A 23,396-nucleotide genomic window follows, 5' to 3' on the forward strand; every position below is an offset into this window, starting at 1 on the left:
TCTCTCTCTCCTTTTCTCTCTCTCTCTCTCTCCTTCTCTCTCTCTCTCTCTCCTCTCTCTCTCTCTCTATATATATAGTAAAAGTACAAAAACATTTCTTTCTCTCTCTATATATCATATTATATATATAATATGATAAACCCATCTAATTCTTCTCATTCCTAAAGGAAATGAAGAAGTGCTATCCTAAAGCTGGTGTGTATAGATCCTGTGAATGTTTCTGTACTTTTACTATATGTATATATATTTCTTCATTTCCTTTAGGAATGAGAAAGAACTAGATGGGTTTCAGCTGGATCCATTTTATTTCTACAGGAGAGAACTAAGCAAATGTGGTAAAATGTTAACATTTGTTAAATCTGAGTGGTGCATCCCTAGGTTGCTTTTATACTGCTTTCTGTATGTTTGTAACATTTTATAATTAAAATTTGTCTGTGTGATATATAATAAGGATACACACGTGGAAGAGGCTAGTGGGCACCAAAATATAAACAGCAACTATATTGGAAAAGTATAGCACAAACTTATTTTCTTTAAGCTTTTCTGTATTTTTAAAATTTATATAGTAAGTATGATATAAGAAATAAAAACAGGACATGTCTTTTTAGGAAGCAACAATGTTGTAGGCAAAGAGTGCTGCAGTGGAGTATGGAATCTGCTCCTATGTGACACTGGTTGATTCACGTAGGCACTTTGTGGCAGTTTCCTCACCTGCACGGTGGTTTTATGGGCCACAGGCTCACTAAACCGACTTATTCTTCCTGGTAACCTGCATACAGACCTCCCGGGCCCTGGTGTGAAGGTGGCTCTGTGACTAACTCTTGCTGATGGAATGGGAGAAGGCAGTTAGAAGTAAGTGAGCCTGCTCTGAAGTTTCTCTCTGCCTTCTGTCTGCTGTATGGATGCAGTCTGGGGCATCCTGAAACCCTTTGTTGAGATGGTGGAGCCACAGCAGGGGAGGAGCCTGGATCCCCATGTGTCACCACTGGCGTGAGAGAGGCCCAGCCAGAAACATACCCCTTGAATTTTGTGAGAGCAAGAAGTAAACTTTTGGGCTAGTTTGTTACAGCAGTTAGACTACTCTGACCGATACAGGCTCCATCTGTCAGATCCCTTCAAGTTCTGATATTCTATGAATGCCAGAGGCCCTTGGTTTCAAGCTGTCTCTCTATTCATTTATCTCTTGATGAAGTTCACTAGTCTCAGGGACAAACTTATCTAAACCAGCAATTTGGACATGTCCGAAAGAAAGAAACTGGTGTAATAACAAGTGAGTTGAAAAGATAAAAGACAGTGGCCAGAAGACCAGGGGAAAATCTAGAACTTAATAAGTCTGGGCTGTGCATGGCTTGAGGCTAAGGACAAGAACTTGAACATTTTTGATCTCTTTATAACTCTTCAGTTTTACAGATTGTAATCTCTTAATCAATACCTGTTGGATAAATGAATACATGTGTAGGAAGCTGCAATCAGTGATAGCCACATACCTTGAAAAGCCACTGCTGCTTAATTTCTAGAGTTATTGACCTTTTAGTTTCATGAAGTGAGTAAGAGCACATGATCTGGAGTCGGAGGGGTCAGGCAGGCTGGTGAGAATCCCGGCTCTGCCTCTTCCTTAGCCTTTCCAAGCCTGTTTTCTTAGACATAAAATAGGGATAAAAATGCTATAAAACCCATGGTCATTTTGAGGATTAAAGGAGTTAGGTAATGCAGGTGAAGCACAGGCCTGCTCCACAGTTGAGTAACTTGGATTTATGACATGGATTCAAGGTGGCCCTAAGTTAAATCAAGATAAGACTCCCGCTGGGCTCAGTGGCTCATACCTGTAAACCCAGCACTTTGGGAGACTGAGACAGGAGGATTGCCTGAAGCCAGGAGTTTGAGACCATTCTGGGCAACATAGCAAGACCCTGTCTGTACAAAAAAAAATGTAAAAATTAATCAGGCATTGTGGTGTGCACTGTAATCCCAGCTACTTGTGAGGCTGAGGTGGGAGGATCACTTGAGCTCAAGAGTTTGAGGCTGCAGTGAGCTATGATCGTGCCACTGCCCTCCAGCCTGGGTAACAAAGCAAGACCTCTGTCTCTAAAACAAAACAAAACAAAAACAAAAACAAAAAATACGACAACTGTCTACCTCTCCTTACCTAGTTCTCCCATAGGCACTAGCTAAGTCAGCACAGGTGTTGGCCTTGACAAGATTAGCATTGCATTGGTAGAATGCTCCAAAATGGCCTTCTTAAAGTATCATTACATCTTCCTTGCTGAAGTAATCAATGATTCTCATGGAACAAGAGCACAGGAGGTGAGACAGCACTGTTTCCTAATGCAGATACCCTTCAGGGTCACTCCCTGGCTGAATGACCTAGAGAAGGGGACTCAAATGCACTCGTTTCATTTTCTCATCTCTGAAGTTGGGGGAGAACACCTGCCTGCCATACCGTTTACTGTGAGGGTGAAACCAGTGTTCCTGAAGCTCATGGTCTGGCACAGAAGGGAGCTCCTGGGTGTCAGTTCTCCCTCTTCATGTCACCTCTTTGAAACCCAGCCCTAGTTGAAGTTCAGATGATATTTCTCTAGTTTTTATGCAGAACACTGTCTTTTTGGTAAAATTCACCTACATTTTGGGAAGCATTCCCACCACCTCCCCAGCCCTAACCTCCATTTACTTGAAGGGAAATGGAATCTATCTGGTTTTGATTCATTTACACTCCACTCGTTAGCATTAGTTTGTAAGCATCAACTAACATCCAAGTAACCCTTGGAACCTTGTTCTAAAGGCTGCATTTTCAAGTTTAGAAAGTTTATTTTTCTTTCTTTCTTTCTTCTTTTTAAAAAAAATGCTAAAAGGAAGCTGGACTTCAGTACTAGTTTGAGTTTGGGTTTATTTTCTGTGTATGACTGGCTTCCAACAAATTTGGCTAAAAAAAAATACACTTTGCCATTCCAGGTTTTACAATTTCAGCTCAATTGAATTTACTCTCGAAAAAAGTTTTCATATTCTAACCCAAGGGAAAGTTTTTGTGTTCTGTTGCTGTTTTGCTGGATCATGGAATTGTTACCTTTTCAAGATCTTTGGTTTGCCACTCAAATGAAAAAAAAAAAAAAGAAGACCTTTACTGCATATTTGCATGATATTGGCTTTCTGTTGACCTTATCTTTATTTGATTTGGTAGAGGGTTTTGGTAGAAATTGGTAAGAAGTTTCATTCATGAAGACAGACTTGGGAAATTACATACAATTATCCAAGCCTATACTCACCAAGAGGAAAAACAGAAAGAAGCTGGATGCTTCCCTTGGAGTGGAGGGTTTCTCAGAGGTTTCTATTGAGCAGGACACTCACTCGCTACCGTATCATTTTACCCACCAGGCCTGTATAATAAACACAACCTTAAGACAGTGCAGTCTACTTTCCGTTGTGTAGTAATAGGCTTCATCTGCTATTTCTAGCTAACAATTGTTCATTGTTCATGCTGCCTCAAGGTTTAGAAACCAGAATTTCTCCCCGGTTCCCAGGAAACTGAAAACAAAGAAGGAGGTAATTTCCACGTGTGTAGCAGGCACTCCATTTGTTAAAGGTCTCAAGTCGTGTATCTGTGTTTTTTAGATGAGTCTGTAACAGATTTGATTTTTGTGTAAATCTCAGACAGGAGATAGTCTTCTCCTGGATTTCCATTTAGGTTATTTGAGGCTCAAACGAGCTTTCTGGACAGACTTGGTAAGTATTGTTAAGTTTGACTAAAGTACTCATTTCCGGATGAAGAAGATGCATTTGTGATTTCATAAGGGGATCAGTACATCTTAATCTTCTAGTCCTCTACCTTGCTACTGTCCAGAGCCAGTGCATAAAATGTCACAGTGATAATTTTTATCTCCATCTTAATTATGAACATTTTAAGCTAAGGGAGACGACTCATACGTATCAAATTGGTTTTCTTTGTTCATATACCTAGATTTTCATATGGTCAAAATACCCACGGAATATATGAGTGGCAGCAGTAAACAGTCCTTGAAGTTCTTGGTTGTTTAACTTGACTGTTGGTGATGCCCAGTGAGGCCCTGTCTGCTCCAAGCAAATTACATAAAAAAGATGTGAATAAAAACTCATCAAATACTAACAGAGGTGAGATCTGGGAGGAGTGGAATTACATTTATGATCTGTTTGTTTTCTTTTTCTTACTTTTCTGAATTTTTATGCAGTGAGTATATGTGTGTGTATTTTAAGTTTTTGTTTACAAAAAAGATGAGTACATATTTGTTTTTTTAAAAAATCAAACTATATAGAAGTATATAGAGTAAAATGCATAAGTTCTTTTTATTCATCCTCTAACCACATTCTGCTTTCTAGAGGCCATAATTGGTTTGCATGTAAATTTCCAGACCTTTTCTCTGTTTTATCTGTATAATTGTTAACATTATATTGAAAGAGTGAGACTCCATACAGTACAGGTAGAAAACAGTTTCCCTTGCTGTCTCTATAAATATAATACGCAGATTCGTTCTCGCTCTCTTGGACAATCATGTAGAATAACAACTCCTCCAGTCCCTTCAAGTCCCACCCATCACCCCAGGCACTCTTACTCTTGGTGCACCTAGTGGGCTCCGGCAGTTCGTGGGCAGCCGCTGACAGATGCAGGTGCTGGCTGGGGAGAGGAAAAGCTGGCCCTCCACCCAGTAGGTGTGTGTGTGTGAATGTGATCAAGAGATAGGAAGCTTGTGGGTGGAGTGTTGTCAACCTCTCTACAGGGGGGGCCCTTTTAAATTAGACCATCCTGGCTGGCTCCCTTGCATATGGCCTAAGGGCAAGACTGATGCACTCTGGCTACTGCTGCTGGGAGGCGTGCAGTCTGCTGCACTGCAGCTCTCTCAGTGCCTGGGCCTCCGCACGCAATTTGCAGCCTTTTGCTAGTAGAGATCTTTGTTTGGTCTTGAATTAAGTGCCAGTCTATACTCGGCAGACTCCAGCATTCAGGGAGATCTCCTTGAAACTTCTTTTACTTAGAAAGAGGTAAATGTGGAAACACCACACCCCGAAAAATCATTCCAAAGAAATTCTCTCAGCATTTTCAGTTTCAGTCCTTTTACAGCCTTGAGGCGAGTGATAGGCTAATGGTTGCAGCTGTCTCCTTTTCAAGTCCTGTCTAGGTGGTCTAGAAACTCATTTTAGAATGCGAGACCACTAATTGCCCCTTGCTTTGTTCTGGGTCTTCTGGGGCCTTAGACAAAGCTGAAAAAGAGTCTCCTTTTCACGTTTTGTTATAGACCTAGGTAAGTCCTTGTTTTTCCATAAGTTGGAACATATTAATATTCTGTAAGTTGTTATCTTAATTGTCAATATATCAGTCTTTTCATATCGGAAGATGTTGAATTGTCTCATTCTTTTTAATGGCAGTGTAATAGTCCATTGGGTAGATAAACCAGAGTTTATGTAACCATTTCTCTTTTGATAGGCTAATTCTAATTTTTTGCTTTTACAAGTAATGCTGCTATAAATAATTTTTAAATTCACATGCGTGTGTGTGTGTGTGTGTACATGAAGTGTAGCCAAAGGTAGGTACTAGAAACATTTTGCAAGATACTACCAAAGTGACTCCAGGAGATGGTATGAATTTCTGCTTTCTCCAGCAGTGCTTAAGAGTGAACATTTCCCCACACCTTCACTACATATTTTCATTGTTTTTAGTCTTTGCCATTTTAGAGGCTAACAGTGATCTCATTATTTTATTCCATTATTTTCTTGATTATTAATGAGGCGAGACTTTTTTCTCGCCTTTGTCCATTTGTATCTGTGCTCTGTGAATTGCCTATCACATATCCTTAATCCAGTTTGGGGTTCTGGGTCTTTCTCAGCCCTTTGTAGTTTAAATAAGGAGAAGATGGCAAAATAATGAAACAGAGACAAATTGTAGTGACTTGCTGAGAACCCTGGTCCCACTCCACGAGGACAAGAAATAGTGGAAGTTCTACAGCTCAGACTATATCACTTGTTCCCCTCAAAACTGTTTGCAAGTCTGAATCTGAAACATAGGCTAAATCTTCTCTTCCTTCAAACTGACACATATACTTTTATTAATAACATTTTAGCCAATTCCTTGTATTTGACTGAGAGTGTGTGTGCAAACTTATTTTGAATCTGAAGCCTAATAGGTTGCATTTATGCCTCTTTGTCTCTTCTTAATTCTACACATATTAAAAATTACTAAAGGCATATCGTATTTCAAGAAAAAAAACAAAGGAGATTTTTCAGAGCACCTAGCAGCCATGGCAACATGCCTTTACAAGGGGCATGTACTCTGCTAAAAAATATTCCATTTACAGGTAATGACAGACATTTGCCAAACAGCCCCAAGCTAACCCAAGAAAGAATGGGCAGATGGTTTGAGGTGTGTCAGGAATAGGATTTACAAAATAAGATTATGGTTATACTGGAAAGTAACAGCAATGGTTGTAAACAAATGGAACAGACTTACTTTTTGCCACGGGGCAGAGGAAGAAAGGGGTTCTGCATTGCTGCTTGTGAACTAGAGTTGGCTTGCTTAGATACACAGCTCTCTGGGATTTTATGTATGTTGTTAGGCACTTGTACAAGCCACATGACTGGGCCTCCAATCGAGTTTCTTCTAATCTGAAGCAGGGAAACTTCATTCTCGTTCTAGAAGCCCCTGCTGGTGTTGGCCCTGTCTTGGTTGTGTCTGGCAAATGAATCTGCATCCTTCTCCACGTGGATTTAACTATCATACCAGTTACAGACTATCAGTTGAGAAGACACTGGAGAGAACCAGCCTGTTTATTCCTGAATGTATATTTTTGGCTGCGGGAATTAGTCATAACAGAGGAAGGTACAGAACACCTCCCAATATGATAGATCTATTTGCTCATCAGCCCAAATCCTGGACCTTGAAGTGGTAATGAATGAGTCTGCCTCTGCCCTGAATTTAAAAATCTCAACTCTCTCTTTTCCAATTAAATTAAGATTTAGAAAGATAATGCTTCCTCTCTTGGGAGCATTTGGGCATTTTCCAAGGAAACAGAGAAAGGGTTGTCAAAGGGGATTTGCTGACAATGACATGAGAAGAAGGCGATGACAAAGAAAGACTGAAGGTCTCAGACTTCGGGATGGGGTCGAAGCTGTCTCACCTGGTTAGGAACTGTCACCATGCAAGTGAAGGGTGGAATTTGGCTGTTAGAATACATTTCCATTAGCCCTGGAGTTTGACAGCTAGCTCCTGATGGCAGCAAAGCATGTGAGGCCTCCCAGTTGGCAAGGCTGATCTCTGACTAATAGGGAAAAATTACCCAATAAGAATTAGCAATCTTACATCACTGATCAGAATCCTTACATTGCCCTTCATGTGGGGAAAAGAATGAGACTTTCAAAAGGAGTTGGACTGGTTTTAACATGGCCTGTTGGTCACTGAGACAGGAAACATTTAACATGAATTAGATGCATTTGGAATTTGTTTGACTTATCTTGAGCCTAAGGTTTCCAGGTATTAGTGGTATTGAGCACTCATTTAGTACTTTTATGTATTTTTTAGAGGGTGCCCTCTCATTATTTCTAGGTAGATACAATTGGCCCTGTTTGATCTTGTTCTTTATTTGTACCAGATTTTTCAACTTAACACTTTTGGAGAAGTGGAAGCTCTTGAGTGTTAAACTAAGAAAACCAGTGTTGGATGAGTGTCCCAAAAGAGAACAGTGTTGTTATCATAGGCTGAATTGATCCCAGATGGATTCTGGAATGAAAGGATTAACAATGATGTAAAAATGGCCTAAGCACGTGATAGTATACAATACTGAGTCTTTGAAAGTAAGCTTGGCCACAGCCACATGTGTCTTCAGAGTTGGAGGTTAGATACCATTTACTTTGGACTTTGGATAGCATATAGTGGTCAGAATGATTTTAAAATATTAAGTTAGGCTGGTGTTGAAAGATGGCATAATTTGAGAACAGATACAGCAAAACAAGGCAATGAACTTGCCTTCCTCATAAATGATGTCAGCAGTGAGAAGCTGAGGGCCATGGGCCAGGACAGAGGAGACTTAGCTTCTTTTTCTTGTCTTCTTAGATTGTGTTGAGAAATCCTGCTCTTGAGCATGTGCTACTGTGTCTTTTGGAAGACAATAATAGCTGGGCAGAGGAAAATGTTGTTGTGGCTTTTTGACCCCTCTCTGACCAGGACAACAAATATAATGACGATAATAAAAATACCCAGAGCACATCCTTATTTATCTCTTCATGGGAAGTCATAAGACTGAAAGGGGCTTTTATTTAGTGGGTTCTACCAGTGGGAAGATATTCAGACAACACTGAACCCACACGTTTGACTCTGGACCAGAGGCTGCATGTCTGATCCCAGGTAGGTATCCTGAGCAGACTGCATGGTTAGATGGAATGATCTCTTCTCTATTGTCTTTTAAGGGGTATGTGATCTGTATACTTACAATGAACTTTTCAAGACACAGGCTACAAAATGCACTGGCTAAGAAATGACTAGGAACCAAGGGCAGAATGGGGATAAAGTGAATTCCAGCAAAATGCTGTCCCTTCAATAAGTCTTACTGGAAGGCCCAAGTGGCCAACTAGAACACCTCCATGGGATACAGCAAGTATGGGGCTTTGGGAAAACACACACACACACACACACACACACACACACACACGGCCTACTTTAGCACAGACCCAGCCGTTTGTGAATCAAGATTTCTTGGGGGAGATTTCTGAGTCTGAGACCAGTGGTTCATTATGCTAACCAGGTTGCACACTAGAATAATCTGGGAATATTTTGGCAAAAAAAAAAAAAAAAAAAACCCAAAAAAACAAAAAACCATTTTCCCAGACCCTATCCCAGACCAATTCAATCATAATCTCAGGATTTCAGGGCACTGATAATTTTTTTTTTTTTATACAGAGTCTCACTCTGTCACCCAGGCTGGAGAGCAGTGGCATGATCTCAACTCACTGCAACCTCCACCTCCTGGGCTCAAGTGATTCTCTTGCCTCAGTGTCCCGAGTAGCTGGGATTACAGGTGCATGACACCATGTGTGGCTGATTTTTTTGTATTTTCAGTAGAGATGGGGTTTCACCATGTTAGCCAGCCTCAAGTGATCCCCCTGCTCAGGCCTCCCAAAGTGATGAGATTACAGGCGTGAGCCACTGTTTCAGGCACTGATAATTATTTTTAAAGCTCCCAAAGTGATTTTAATGTGTGACCAGGAGAGAGAACCATTTTCTTGGTTAGCAGTTTGCTGAGATGGTTACAGACAGTCTCTCTTCTCTTCCAGATTCACTAGAAATTGCCATTAGACTCTAGGCTTCCTGAGGGAAGGGTTCACCTTATATAGCATTTGGTTTTCCACAGCATCTAATTTTCAAGGGATAATTGTGAATGTATTTGCATCAGAAAGGGGAATCTATTCATTGCTAGTAGTTTTCCAGGCTGTTGGTCAGGGCACCGGGTTCTGTCATCAGCTTTCCCATTCATTAGGTGGAGGACCTAGGGGTAGGTCCAGATAAAATACAGGATGCCTAGCTAAATTTGAATTTTAGATGAACAATCAATAATTGTTTTGTATGCATATGTCTCATACATGATTTGAATATGTATTTTTATTTGCTCAATCTGGCAACCCTATCCCGGGATATCTTCTTAGTCTCAGATTATTCACTTGTAAACTAAGGAATGAAGTTGTCAGAGATTAAACAATTTCATTTGAAAAGAAAAAAATTTAAAGAAATTAGAATCACTTTTATAAACTTTAAATTGAAGTTTGACAAATTCCTTGTTTGCACGCCATTTAGGATTTCCAAAAGCAGGTTTTTCAATGGAGTGTCTAGGTATTCATAATGGTGACCAGACAGGCATACACTAGAGTTATTATAAAAACACTTATTTTTCTCCATTGAATGGTGTTTGTTTAGATTTCAAGGGAGTCTTTCAGGTTATTTGTTTAACACTGAAATGTGGTCTTTTCAGTTTCTTTAGCAGTTGGAGACATTTGATTTTGAAAAACCCCTCTCTCATCAATTAGTATCTTCATTTCTAAGCATACAAGAGGGTCTGTAGTTAGCTAAAGGTATCTTTTTTTCAGAAGCAAATGGAAATTTTTTGTCTTTCAGACCAAACTTAATGTGTATGTGTGTCTGCACTTGTGTGTGCGAAATTTGTCCCACTTTATTGAATGCCCCCATATGCAGCAGTTCTAGAGTTCTAATATCTTATCACAAAGTATATGTGTGTCCAGAATTCCTGGGTTCTTGGTCTTGCTGACTCCAAAAATGAAGCCACAGACTGTGGTGGTGAGTGTTACAGCTCTTAAAGGTGGCGCATCTGGAGTTGTTCCTTCTGATGTTTGGATGTGTTCAGAGTTTATTCCTTCTGGTGGGTTCGTGGTCTTGCTGGCTTCAGGAGTGAAGCTGCAGACCTTTGCGGTGAGTGTTACAGCTCATGAAGATGCCGTGGACCCAAAGAGTAAGCAGCAGAAAGATTTATTGTAAGGAGCAAAAGAACAAAGCTTCCACAGTGTGGAAGGGGACCTGAGCAAGTTGCCACTGCTGGGTTGGGCAGCCTGCTTTTGTTCCCTTATCTCACCCCACCCACATCCTGCTGATTGGTCCATTTTACAGAGAGCTGATTGGTCCGTTTTGACAGAGTGCTGATTGGTGCGTTTACAATCCCTGAGCTAGACACTGAATTATGATTGGTGTGTTTACAATCCTTTAGCTAGACACAGAGTGCTAGACAGAAAAGTTCTCCAAGTCCCCACTAGATTAGCTAGATACAGAGTACTGATTGGTGTATTTACAAACCTTGAGCTAGACACAGGGTGCTGTTTGGTGTATTTACAATCCCTAGGCTAGACATAAAGGTCTCCAAGTCCCCACTAGACTCAGAAGCCGGGCTGGCTTCACCTAATGGATCCCGCACCAGGGCCATGGGCAGAGTTGCCTGCCAGTCCGGACACCTGCACTCCTCAGCCCCTGGGCGGTCAATGGGACCGGGCACCACGGAGCAGAGGGCGGCGCCTGTCGGGGAGGCTCGGGTGGGCACGGGAGCCCACAGCCGGGATAAGGGGGCTCGGGCATGGCGGGCTGCAGGTCCTGACCCGCCAGGAGGTGGCTGAGGCCCAGCAAGAATTCGAGGGCGGTGCGGGCGCGCCAGCAGTCCTGGGGAACCCGGCGCACCCTCCGCAGCTGCTGGTTCGGGTGCTAAGCCCCTCACTGCCCGGGGCCGGCAGCGCCCGCCGGCCCCTCAGAGTGCGGCGCCCGCCGAGCCAGGGCCTACCCGGAACTCGCGCTAGCGCGCGAGCGTCATGCGCAGCCCCGGTTGCTGCCGGCGCCTCTCCCTACACACGTCACCGCAAGCAGAGGGAGCCGGCTCAGGCCTCAGCCAGCCGGGAGAGATGCTCCCACAGTGCAGCGGCGGGCTGAAGGGGTCCTCAAGCGTGGCCAGAGCGGACGCGAAGTTGGAGGAGGCGCTGAGAGCGAGCGACGGCTGCCAGTACGTTGTCACCTCTCATATGCATATATACAATTGTCCAGTGCTAAGATGAAGGGAATAAGGTCTCTGCAAATTAGAGAATCATTAAAATTGGAATTTCCAAGTGAGCTTTACCGTGTCTTAAATTTTGGGGAACGGAATGAGACAGATGTCCAAGGAAGGTAATTAGCAGTTTACCTATTCTTTTAAAAACAATCTCACAACTTTTGTAAGACAAAGACATTCCTAGTTTCACTCAACATTTAATAACCTGGAGTTGGGAAAGCTTTCAAGGACTGATGAGGGTATGTTTTATATGGCGACCAGAGGGAAATCTGGGGAGTTTTTAGATCAAAAAACGCAGTTGCTATGGTTTGAATATGATTTGCTTCTACCAAAAACTGTATTGAGGCTTGGTTCCCAATGTGGCAGTGTTGGGAGGTGGTGCCTTAAAGAGGTGATTAGGTCTTTAAGATACATTAATGTCTTTCTCTGGAGATGGGGGGTTAGTTGTCCTGGGAATGGATTACTTCCCTCAAGAGCACGTTGTTATAAATTGAGGTTGCCACATGTGTCTTGCTCTTTTTTCCATGCACCTGGTTCCCCTTCCATTTCTCTGCCATGTTTGAGGCAGCATGAGGCCCTCATCAGAAGCCACCAGATGTGGCTGCTAAATCTTGAACTTCTCAGCTTCTAGAACTGTGGGCTAAATAAACCTATTTAATAAAAAATTACCCTATCTCAGATCTTCTTTTAGAACAACACAAAATGAACTAAAACAATGTAAACATTACAAATGAGAGAAATGTTAAAATATGTTTTAAAAATGACTTCTATAATACCTATGAGAATCTGCCATTTTCTGTTATTTTAAGAGCCAGGCCAAAGGAAGAATAAAGGTCATTGAATCCACTGGATTGGAATGCCTTTACTGTCCTCCAGTCTCTCTTCCTTCCCATATGGAGAAACATTTAGGGATTGTGCACTTTCTGATTACTCTCTTCTTCCCAATTAGGGCGCTCAATGGACAATGTTATATATCCCAACCTCTTCCTTGCTGTTTCCCCTCCCTGATGTTTCTTGGGACCAGATACCACAATCTGGCATAGCCTACTTTTGTGGCTGGTTAACAAGTCTCTCAAAATATTCTACTCCTTGCTGTTTGTTTCTACTTTAATACCTCCACTTCTAGCAAATTCTACTTCAAAAACATTATACAATACTATGTGCTAAACCTTATGCCAAACATTTTATATGCATGATCTCATTTAATCTGCACAATAATCCTATGAAGTAGATATAACTCTCTTCAATTAATGGATGGGAATTATGTGGCCTATAGAAGTTAAATACTTTTCTCAAGACCACAGAGGTCCTAAAAGGCACCAGTAGAATTTCAACCCAGGGCTCTGAAGCTTTTGATCACTATGTTATACTAAGATAAGCTAGGGGCAGTGGCTCATGCCTGTAGTATCAGTAATTTGGGAGACTGAGGCAGTGGGATTACTTGAGGCCAGGAGTTCAAGACCAGCCTGGACAACATAGTAAGACCTTGATCTCTACAACAGTAACAACAAAATGAGCCAGATATGGTGATGTGTGCCTGTAATACCAGCTACTTGGTAGGCTGAGGTGGGAGGATTGCTCGAGCCCAGGAGTTTGAGGCTGCAGTGAGCTGTAATTGTGCCACTGCACTCCAGCCTGGGCAACAGGTGAAACCCTGTCTACAAAAAATCCAAAACAAAACAAAACAAAACCCGAACTAAGATACTAGTTCTTTAATGAAAGTGACATCAATTTTTAATGACTAGTGATTATTATTTTTATGCAACATTTTTTGAGTACTTACTATGTGTCAGTCACTGTGATGGGTGCTTTATTGATCATCTCATTTGTACCAGGGTTAAGCAGAATTATAATATACTCTAAAGATAAGGGATGAGACTCAACATGTAACTTTTTCAAAGTCATGCAGTTGAAAAAAAGCAGACCTAGGAGCCCAGACTGTAAGTATTTATCTCAGACTCTCGTGCTGTTCTCTTTCTAACCCTCTTCTTTGAGAGTCTTCCAGTTACTCCCAGTTACAGTGCAGAAGAATTTGAATCCAAGAGGCTGTTCTTCCACCAATGGCTTTCCGTCTGCCTTTCTTCTCTTTCAGGGCTGGAGTAGAATCATTGCAGAGGTATCTGCTCATGCTGTTGAGTGTGGCACTAATGCTGCCTGTCCTGAAATAAACTTGGATTAGCTATCCAAGATGGCATTAACTACCCTTGAAATGAAATGACCTTTCCCTTGGACTCATTGAGTGAGGCTGTTGTTATCAATGAAGACATGCTTGAGGCTGTGCTAAGGGAAGAATGCTCCACCTTCTTGGAGCCTGATGTGACCAACATGGTTCTACAAAAATATCAAGTCAAATATTTGATCTTGAAGAGAAGGAATCTGATCTTAGCAAAACGAAAATGGTTCAGTAGGTGACATCTAAAGATACTGTGAAACTTGTGAACTTGGTTGTTAAACGGGACATTTAGAAGGTGATATGGTGTATGGCGATCATATGTCCTGGTTGATGCCTGTTTTATTTCAATATAATTAACAGTGGTTATTCACTTTCATCCTCAATAGTGTCCTGGTTTGGATGATAAGCTATATGTTTCCCTGTCTAACAGAAGCAAAAAACTAAATGCTATAGTTTTTTCATCCATTCATTTATTCATTCAACAAATATTTATTGCGTTTCTACCTACTCTGTACTAGACACTGCTATGAAAGTTAAACAGATGAGGTGCCTGTCTTCACTGGAGATTAAAATTTAGTAGTGGAGATTGAAAAGTAACATGTAAACGAAGGAATAAATCGATTATTAGAAGCCGTGATAGGAATTATGATGGAAATATCTGTGAAGGAGAAAAGAGTGGCAGAGGTGGCCCCTCTCGACCTGGGGAACTTGGAGGATGAGGAGGAGCCAGCCATGGGATATGTGGGTGGGGTTAGACTGAACAGCCTGCTTGACAGTCTGGAGTGAGATAGAGCTAGGCATATTCCCAGGATGGAAAGGATTGAGAATCTAGATCCATTTCAGGGAGTAAGGGAAGGCTTCAAGGAGAAGGCAGAAGGAAGCTTATCCACACACTCTTGAAAGATGACCTCGGGGCAGGCATTTCACTGAGCAGAGGCAGCATGAGAGAGGTGCAGGGTGGGTGGTTGAGCAGCAGGTGTTCTAGCCAGACTGCTCTGTGTGATCCCGTGGAAAGCAGTGGGAGAACATGCTAGAAGCTGAATTGAGCTGGCTTGGGTAGTTGCAATGTATAGTTTCCAGTTAGATGCTTCTAAGAAGATGGCCTGGATTCAAAGTTATGCCTATGCTAAATCTTAAATTCTGCTGTTTGGTTTCTATGTCAATGTTCTAGTTGGTTAGTTAACAAAGTAAACAATCTGCTAGTTTTGTGATAGATGAGTCTTCCAGATGGAAGAAATGTCTTTGTTTCATTTTAGACTTAAGGTCAGACTTGGGCATTATGGAGGGACTTAAAAGGCACAGTCTATTTTAATGACCATAATTCTAGTTTGGGCATACTTTAAGATATGCGAAAAATATTACTTGAATTGCAGGTGCTCAATTCTGACACTCCTTCTCCCTCCATCTCCTCCCTTATCCCCCAGCTCTCATACTCAAATTTCATAGGGAATCTCTGAACCAATTCAATAGGCTCTAACAGGGCTTTAGAACTGCATTTCAGATATATCATGACTTCATGTAAAGTTAGGTTAAGGCTCAGAGATCTGCATTAAAATACCAATTTATTCCATGGTTGATATTTAGGAATAATTCACAGTGATTTGCAATTTATCTGAACCGTTATAGAGCTATTGACTATTTCATTCCCTCTCTTGCCATTCAAAGTGGCCCTTGTTCACTAACCCATATGATGCCTTGGTTCAATCTTCAAAAGGCATCTCTGCTTCCAACCCCACATACACTGCACATTGGGCAAGAGGAATGTGGACTGGATCTCAGCCTCCAGTCATCCTCCTGGCTGGGTGCCCTTGTGCAGTGAATAACCTGTACAGCAATATATAGCAGCCCTGACCATCTACTGTTGTAATTCCAAACATTTGGAAGATCTCAGCTTCTAGCAGAGGGTGGCAGTGGGCCTGAATATATTTCCCCAAGGCAATATTTTAAAAAAACACATGCTAACTTGAAAAAATATCGAGTAAACTTTGTTCTGCTTATAACAACTCAATTTGTGTTTTATTAGTGTGTATAGAGCCACTGGAGAAAGTTCACTTCTAAGAAACTCTTTAGAAAACCCCAAGTTTTCCATTACTATGTGTAGGGTCCAGCCCTGCGGGTCTTAGTGGGTGTTCTCCCTGTGTGCGGAGTTGAGAGATTGTAATAAATAAAGACACAAGACAAAGAGATAAAGAGAAAACAGCTGGGCCTGGGGGACCACTACCATCAAGACGTGGAGACTGATAGTGGCCCCGAAAGGCTGAGTGCACTGATGTTTATTGTATACAAGACAAGGGGGCACAGTAAAGAGGATGAATCTTCTAAGTGATTGACAAGGTGAAGCAAGTCACGTGATCACAGGACAGCGGGCCCTTCCCTCTTAGGTAGCCGAAGCAGAGAGAGAGAAGGCAGCGTACGTCAGCATTTTCTTCTATGCACTTACAAGAAAGATCAAAGACTTCAAGATTTTCACTATTCCTTCTACCGCTATCTACTACGAACTTCAAAGAGGAACCAGGAGTACAGGAGGAACATGAAAGTGGACAAGGAGCATGACCATTGAAGCACAGCACCACAGGGAGGGGTTTAGGCCTCTGGATGACTGTGGGCAGGCCTGGATAATATCCAGCCTTCCACAAGAAGATGGTGGAGCAAGGTGTTCCCTGACTCCTCCAAGGAAAGGAGACTCCCTTTCATGGTCTGCTGAGTAACGGGTGTCTTCCTAGACACTGGCATTACCGCTTTACCAAGGAGCCCTCAAGTGGCCCTTATGCGGGCGTGACAGAAGGCTCATCTCTTGCCTTCTAGATCACTTCTCCCAAAGTCCCTTCAGCACCTGACTCTATACCCACCGGTTATTCCTAGGTTGTATTAGTAATGCAACAAAGAGTAATATTAAAAGCTAATGATTAATAATGTTTACGCTAATGATTGATAATGTCCATGATCATCTCTATATCTAATTTGTATTATAACTATGCTTATTCTAACTATTTTCTTTATTACACTGAAACAGTTTGTGCCTTCAGTCTCTTGCCTCGGCACCTAGGTAATCCTCTGCCCACAACTATGTTTTGGTGGGTAATTCTTGACCAGTCCTCATTCTACGGAACTCACAAAATCAAAGAGCTCATCAATATGTTCAGTGACAAAATGTTTAACTTGTTCGTAATTCCAGTAGAAACTCTTTCAGTGATCTGTATGATTCAATTCATATCTCCCTTGAAAGACACTTCGTGCATAGCAAAGTACTCAAGCAATGTGCAACTAAAGAGCCACACATCTTATTTCTCCCTGGGCTCTCAGGTGAATGACAGATTCAACTCTAAAAGATGAGGAAAACTGTCCCACCAACGTAGCATTCTGATTGGCTATGCTGTTTGGATCTGTAGAGATGCAAAACAAAAGTCAGGGTATTTTCCCTCTTAAACCAGGTTTATAAATAGTTGCCTAACGCCCTGGGCAGGGTTATTGCAGGGAAGGATTATTGCACTTTTTGTAGAGGCTTTTGGTCACTCTAATTTTGGATACATACCTTACTACATACAGGAGGCATGCAGGAATCAGCTCTCAGAAATGCCCCGGTTGACGTGTCTCATAGCTTAATTATAGCAAAGTGCATCTACAGCACTAATGGCTTAAATATCAGCAATATCTATAATACATGCTGATGAGCCTTAGGTTTCTAGGAAATTCAGCCCAGAGATATGTACTGATATACTGCACAGTAATTACCACTTGGGTTCAGTTGTCCTACTAGTAGAGTTAGTCAAACTCTTTGGGTTCTCAGTAAAATTATCTAGAAGTCTTATACCTTATCTGTTAACCCAGTGTTTTTCAGAGTATGGGTTGCAACCCACTAGTAGATTATGCAGTCAATTTAACAGGTCATGGCCAGTGTTTGGGGGAGCTATGACATTAAATAGAATAGAGGCAATAGAATAATGTAGAGTACCAAATATCAAAATGGATTATTCATAATAAAGGTTAGTATTGATGCTTGAAATTTTACTCCATATTTTATCCACTCTAAGGAGTACATTTTTTTTAACTACAAATCTCTTATAATTGTATAAGATGTCTTATAATTGTAATAGGTAGTTTTTTTCTTTCTCAGTCAGTGATAAAATAATGGTATCTCTTGCGATCAATGTCTACTTAGATTTGGTATATGAACGCATTGGGTTTTGATGTAAAATGTATCTCTTTTTGTGGTCACGACCAAAAGAGCTTGAAGAAGACAGATTTGATTCAGTTTTTCCAGGCTTCACTCTCCACTGGAAGTTGGATGGTTGGTCTCTTGCTGCCTGGAATCTTTGTGCAGAGTTTCTCATCCTCAATGTCACCCCATTTCCCGATGAGGAATGGCTGGGCTCCCTCAACAGGGAATTACACATTCAAAAACTGTCATCTCTCTGCGGTCTCTCTTAGATGTTGAAGATGATTCAACCAGGATGGCAATAATATTAGGGGTCTCAGGTAATGGGTTTTTCTTGTGTGACCCTCCAGTTTGTTGTTCATACCAGTGCCTCCTGGAAGAGATTTCTTGGTGATACAGAGCTTGGGAGGTGGCAGAGAGGGCTGCTTTTAGATTTTGGTTTTATAGGCACTATCTCATAAGCCTTCTTGTGGTTTTTCCCATTAGCCAGGGCTTCCTGTGGCTACTATCAACAGTGAGGTTCACCAAAACAGTGGTCTTTTAAGGATCTTGATATTTTTAATGTCTCAGTTGGCTCCTGCTTCTTTTTTAAGGCTGACCACTCAGTGGGACTCCCAGCACCCTCCACCCGCAGAAGCTAAGTCATGGGTCTCTGCTGAACCCTTGCACTTGTATGCCTTTATATAAATATATAAGGGAAACAGGTCTGTATTACGCCAGGGTGTCATACTCCTGCTTTTCTTCTGCTCTGTTCAGAAAAGGAAAGTTATTAACCCAAAGGAATGAGCCACTTATTGGAAATTTTAGATTCTGTGGCAATTGAGAAGAGGAGATATATTTCCCTGCCATTCATTGGGCCCTGTTCCTACCTTAAATCTTCTTTAAACACTCATCTTATTAATTCCCCAAGTACTACAAGCTAGCAACTTAAATGCTGCATAAAACCTTAAAAACATCTTGTATCAGACTCAGAATTTAAATGTATTTTGTCTGTAAATCCTGCCTGCTTTCCTTGAGTTAAATGGTTACCCTTCCTAAGAGTAAATTCTATCCTGACTTCCAAGAACATAGATTAATTTTGCATGGTTTTGTACTTTATATAAGTGGAATTGTACAAAATGTACTCTTTTGTGCCTGGCTTCTTCTACACATCATCACGTTTATGAGATTCAGCTACATTTTTCTTGCTTTTATAAATTATTTATTCTCTTTGCTTATGAGTATATCACAATTTATTCCTCATCCCAACTATTGAGAGTACTTGGGTAGTTTCTAGTGTTTGGCTATTACAAATAGTGTTATTATGAACATTGTAGTACCTCCTGGGATGTATACCTAGGAGCAGAATTCATGAGTCAGAGGGAATGTATATTCAGTTTTAGTACACTGTGCAAATGAACTTTTTTATTTCAGCCATTCTGGTAGGTGTGTAGTAGTATTTCACATGGTGTTATCTTGTGTTTCCCTGATGAGTAATAAAGTTGAGAACCTTTTCATATGCTCATTGGTTATTTGGAAAGCTTATTTTGTGAATTGTCTGTACATCTTTTTGTTGGGTTATCTGTAATTTTCTTACTGATTTATGAGTTTTTCTGGATATAAGTCCTTTATTAGATGCATGCATTGCAAGTATCATCGTTGTATAGAATGCCTTAATGACGTCTGTTGATGAAAAGTTGTTTTTAATTTTAGTATTGTTTAATTTATCAACATTATATAATTAATGTTTTTGTGTACTCTTGATAAAATCTTTGTCTGTTCCAAAATCATGAAAATATTCTCCTATATTTTAGCAGTTTTTTTAAAGGATCCATCCTTCTCTTCCTTCTCTTCTTTCTTTACTTGTCTTGCTTTTCATTGACTCCCCTTTTTCTGTTTCTCCCTTCCTTACTTTGTTTTTCCTTTTGGTTCTGTCAAAATAAGCAGCATAAGAAAATCTTTCATTTTTTCATTATGAAAATCACATTACTCCTCTGTCTGAAATACGTCTGTGGACTTCCAAAGGTTTCTGAATAAAACTCAAATTTCTTGACTTGGGAAGCAAGGTCTCTAATGATCCCTCCCCGCCCACCTATCTCTCTAGGCTTCCCTATTTTCAGTTTCCCTTACAAACATACTATTTATTCCAATCACACGGCAGTACTGAACTTTCTAAAGGTGTCTGCTTTTATATGAATCCATGCCTCCGCACAGGCTGTTCTGTCTGCCTGGAATTCCCTTCCTCCTTTTCCATTTAACTAATTCCCATTCATCTTTCAAAACTCAGCTCAATCAACTTTTCTCTGGCAATCTTTCAGCTCCACATATCTGAGTGAGCTGTGTTTTCGTAGCTCCCAGGGCACTTTGGGTACATCTAGATTATGGCACTCCTCACACTCAACTGTAATTGTTGATTTACTTGTTTTTCTTCCCCACTAGAGTTGCAAGATGCTTGAGAGCTAGGCATGTGTCTTATTTGACTTTATGTGTCCAATGTCTACCAGGCATATAGAAGGTGTTCAACACATTGAATAAGTATATTAAGGAGCAATGCTTCCCCATTTTTATGGATGAGGAAAAAGAGGCTATGAAGTAATAAGCTCACCAAAATATACGAAGACGTGCCACTTACTGAGGATACAATGCACTAGCATTTTCTGTTATTAGGACCCCTTAATTGTGAGTTCTGTGTAAAGCTTTCCCATAGCATATTTTTTTTTGCTAGTAAGCTTTGCACTAGTCCTTTTTTTTATCTCTTCTTCCTGGAAGTTTGTGGCTTCTTTTAAAGACAGCTGACAAATGTTTGAATGCCTTGGAAACATTGTTGTGTTGGTTCGCTTTCTGTACTCAATATTTGGAGAGTCTCCTAGCCATTCATCTATATTCAGGAAAGATAAATGAAATAACTCATGCCAGCTTGTGATTTTCATTTTGGTTACACTTTCATATAATATTTTTATGTATTTGATTATGAATATGCAATATATATATATACAATTTAAAATCAAAAGATACAGCAGGATACATAGTGAAAAGATTCTTGCTAAAAGTCTTCCTTTGACAATACCAAATGTTTGCAAAGATGTTGGGCAACTAACTGGAGCTCTCATACACACATGAGGGGAGTGTAAATTGGTACAAACACTTGGAAAAACTGCTCGGAAATATCTACTAAAACTAAACATACCTTTACCTTATGATCTAGTAATTTCTCAGAAGTGACTACTTGTAGTTCTATCAAGACTTCTTCTGGGAAACCACCAGAGTACTCCTTGCGCTTTTATTCATGACATCCCCAACCTGAAAACAACTCAATGTCCTTCAACAGTAGGTATGTACACAAACTGTGGTACATTCATACAATGTAATAACACATGGTAATAGAAAAGAACTGCCATTGCAATAACATGGATGAATCCCATAGGGAAAGAAGCCAGATGTGCAAAATTAAACACTGTATGAATCCGTTTATATAAAGTACAGAACAGAAAAAAAAAAAATCTATTGCAATCTAGGTTAAAAGGAAGGTTATCTTTGGGATTTGGGTACTTGACTGAGTGAGAGTAGTGGGGAATCTTCTGGGGTTCTGGGAATGTTCTGCATTTTGATCAGAGTGGTGGTTACATGGGTGAATGTGTACGTAAAAATTCATTGAGCTGCTCACTTAAGACTTGAGTACTTTACCTCAATAGTAGACTAAATAATAAGAAAAAAAAAACCTACACAAAATAATTTTTTTTTTTTTGAGATGGAGTCTCGCTCTGTCCCCCAGGCTGGAGTGTAGTGGCGCAATTTCGGCTCACTGCAAGCTCGGCCTCCCGGGTTTACGCCATTCTCCTGCCTCAGCCTCCCGAGTAGCTGGGACTACAGGCGCCTGCCACCGTGCCCGGCTAATTTTTTGTATTTTTAGTACAGACGGGGTTTCACCATGTTAGCCCGGGTGGTCTCGATCTCCTGACCTCGTGATCCGCCTGCCTTGGCCTCCCAAGGTGCTGGGATTACAGGCGTGAGCCACCACGCCCGGCCAAAACATTTTTTAAAGTTTCTTTCCTCTTCTTCTCCTCAGTCTGTAAGTTATTCTTCCTAGAGAAAATCAATGTTACCAGGTTTTTTGGTGAATCTTTCAAGGATATTTTATGCTTATACAGGCAAATACATACATTTATACGTGTGTAAATACAAACACATATGTGTAGCTTTTTCCATTTATTAATACATTACATGGTAACTTTTCATACACATTATTTTGTACCTTTCCTTCCCGCTCTGCTGCACCCTGCCCCCCCCACCGCCAATCTTGGAGATTGTTGTCTTAGGTACATAAACATTGTGTATTATCACATAAATCACAGCCCGACTTATTATTTACCCTGACCAAAGGAGAATGTGATAAAAATAAATTGAATGATTATAGAAGTTATAAACCAGTGAAGTCTGCTTTTTGTTCATTTTCTCAGTGTTAATGGCAGTATCACCCTGGAACTAAAATTAGAGAAAGTTTAGACTTAAAATCAATTGACAATTTAAAAAATAACCGTTTCAGAAAGTTGTAATTTTTCAGTGCTAGTTAAATGATTTATACTGTCATTCTTCAAATTAAAGTATGGAGTGATGTCTTTCTTAAGTAACAGGAGTAACAGGAGATTAAAAACAATTTCCACACTTCCTAAGCCCAGAGACCAGAGGTTCGAGTTCACTCTGTAGGTCCAAATGAAAGTCATGAACCCATCAGACAAACAAATTTCTTGAGCATGTGCTATGCTAGGTGCTGCCTCATTATGAAGAGGTTGTTTCAAGTTTCCCTATTGGAACTGCTGGAGTTTTAGTGTGAGGAGGCTGTGTGGCTCTACACAGTGGTCTCCCGACCTTTGAAAAATATGCAAATTTCCAGACCCCATCCACAGAGGTTTTGATTTTGAGAGCGTCTGAGGTGTTGTCTGGGAGTCTGTATTTTTTTTTTTTTTTTGAGACGGAGTCTCGCTCTGTCGCCCAGCCTGGAGTGCAGTGGCCGGATCTCAGCTCACTGCAAGCTCCGCCTCCCGGATTCACGCCATTCTCCTGCCTCACCCTCCCGAGTAGCTGGGACTACAGGCGCCCGCCACCTCGCCTGGCTAGTTTTTTGTATTTTTTAGTAGAGACAGGGTTTCACCGTGTTAGCCAGGATAGTCTCGATCTCCTGACCTTATCATCCGCCCGTCTCGGCCTCCCAAAGTCCTGGGATTACAGGCTTGAGCCACCGCGCCCGGCGGGAGTCTGTATTTTTAAGGAGCACTTCCAGGTAATTATGATAGAAGCGATTTGATACAAGGACCGGCTTAGGAAGCAGGAATAACAGAACCAGTAGAGGTTCCAGTTGGATCTACCTCTATCTGCCCTACAGTGTGATTTGGAGTTCATTTCTGTCTTTGTCATCTAGGGCTGCCATAACAAAGTATCGTAGACTGGGTGGCTTAAACAACAGACATTTATTTCTCACAGTTCTGGAGAAGTCCCAGACCAAGGTGCCAGCCAGTTTGGTTTCTGGTGAGGCCTCTTTTCTTGG

The 23,396-nt window shown here is 41.0% G+C and overlaps 1 long non-coding RNA gene across 1 annotated transcript in view; it reads left to right on the top strand.

The window, feature by feature from the left end:
* The first annotated feature begins 789 nt into the window (after positions 1-789).
* The window catches only part of LOC112626708, a 152,089-nt gene continuing 129,482 nt past the window's right edge, over positions 790-23,396 (top strand). Inside the window, exons 1-2 of the long non-coding RNA XR_003119946.1 lie at positions 790-852; positions 3,953-4,122. This is a non-coding gene — a long non-coding RNA (uncharacterized LOC112626708). The remainder of the gene's footprint in view (positions 853-3,952; positions 4,123-23,396) is intronic.

The sequence above is a fragment of the Theropithecus gelada genome, chromosome 6 (assembly GCF_003255815.1).
Source record: "Theropithecus gelada isolate Dixy chromosome 6, Tgel_1.0, whole genome shotgun sequence".
Lineage (NCBI taxonomy): Eukaryota > Metazoa > Chordata > Mammalia > Primates > Cercopithecidae > Theropithecus > Theropithecus gelada.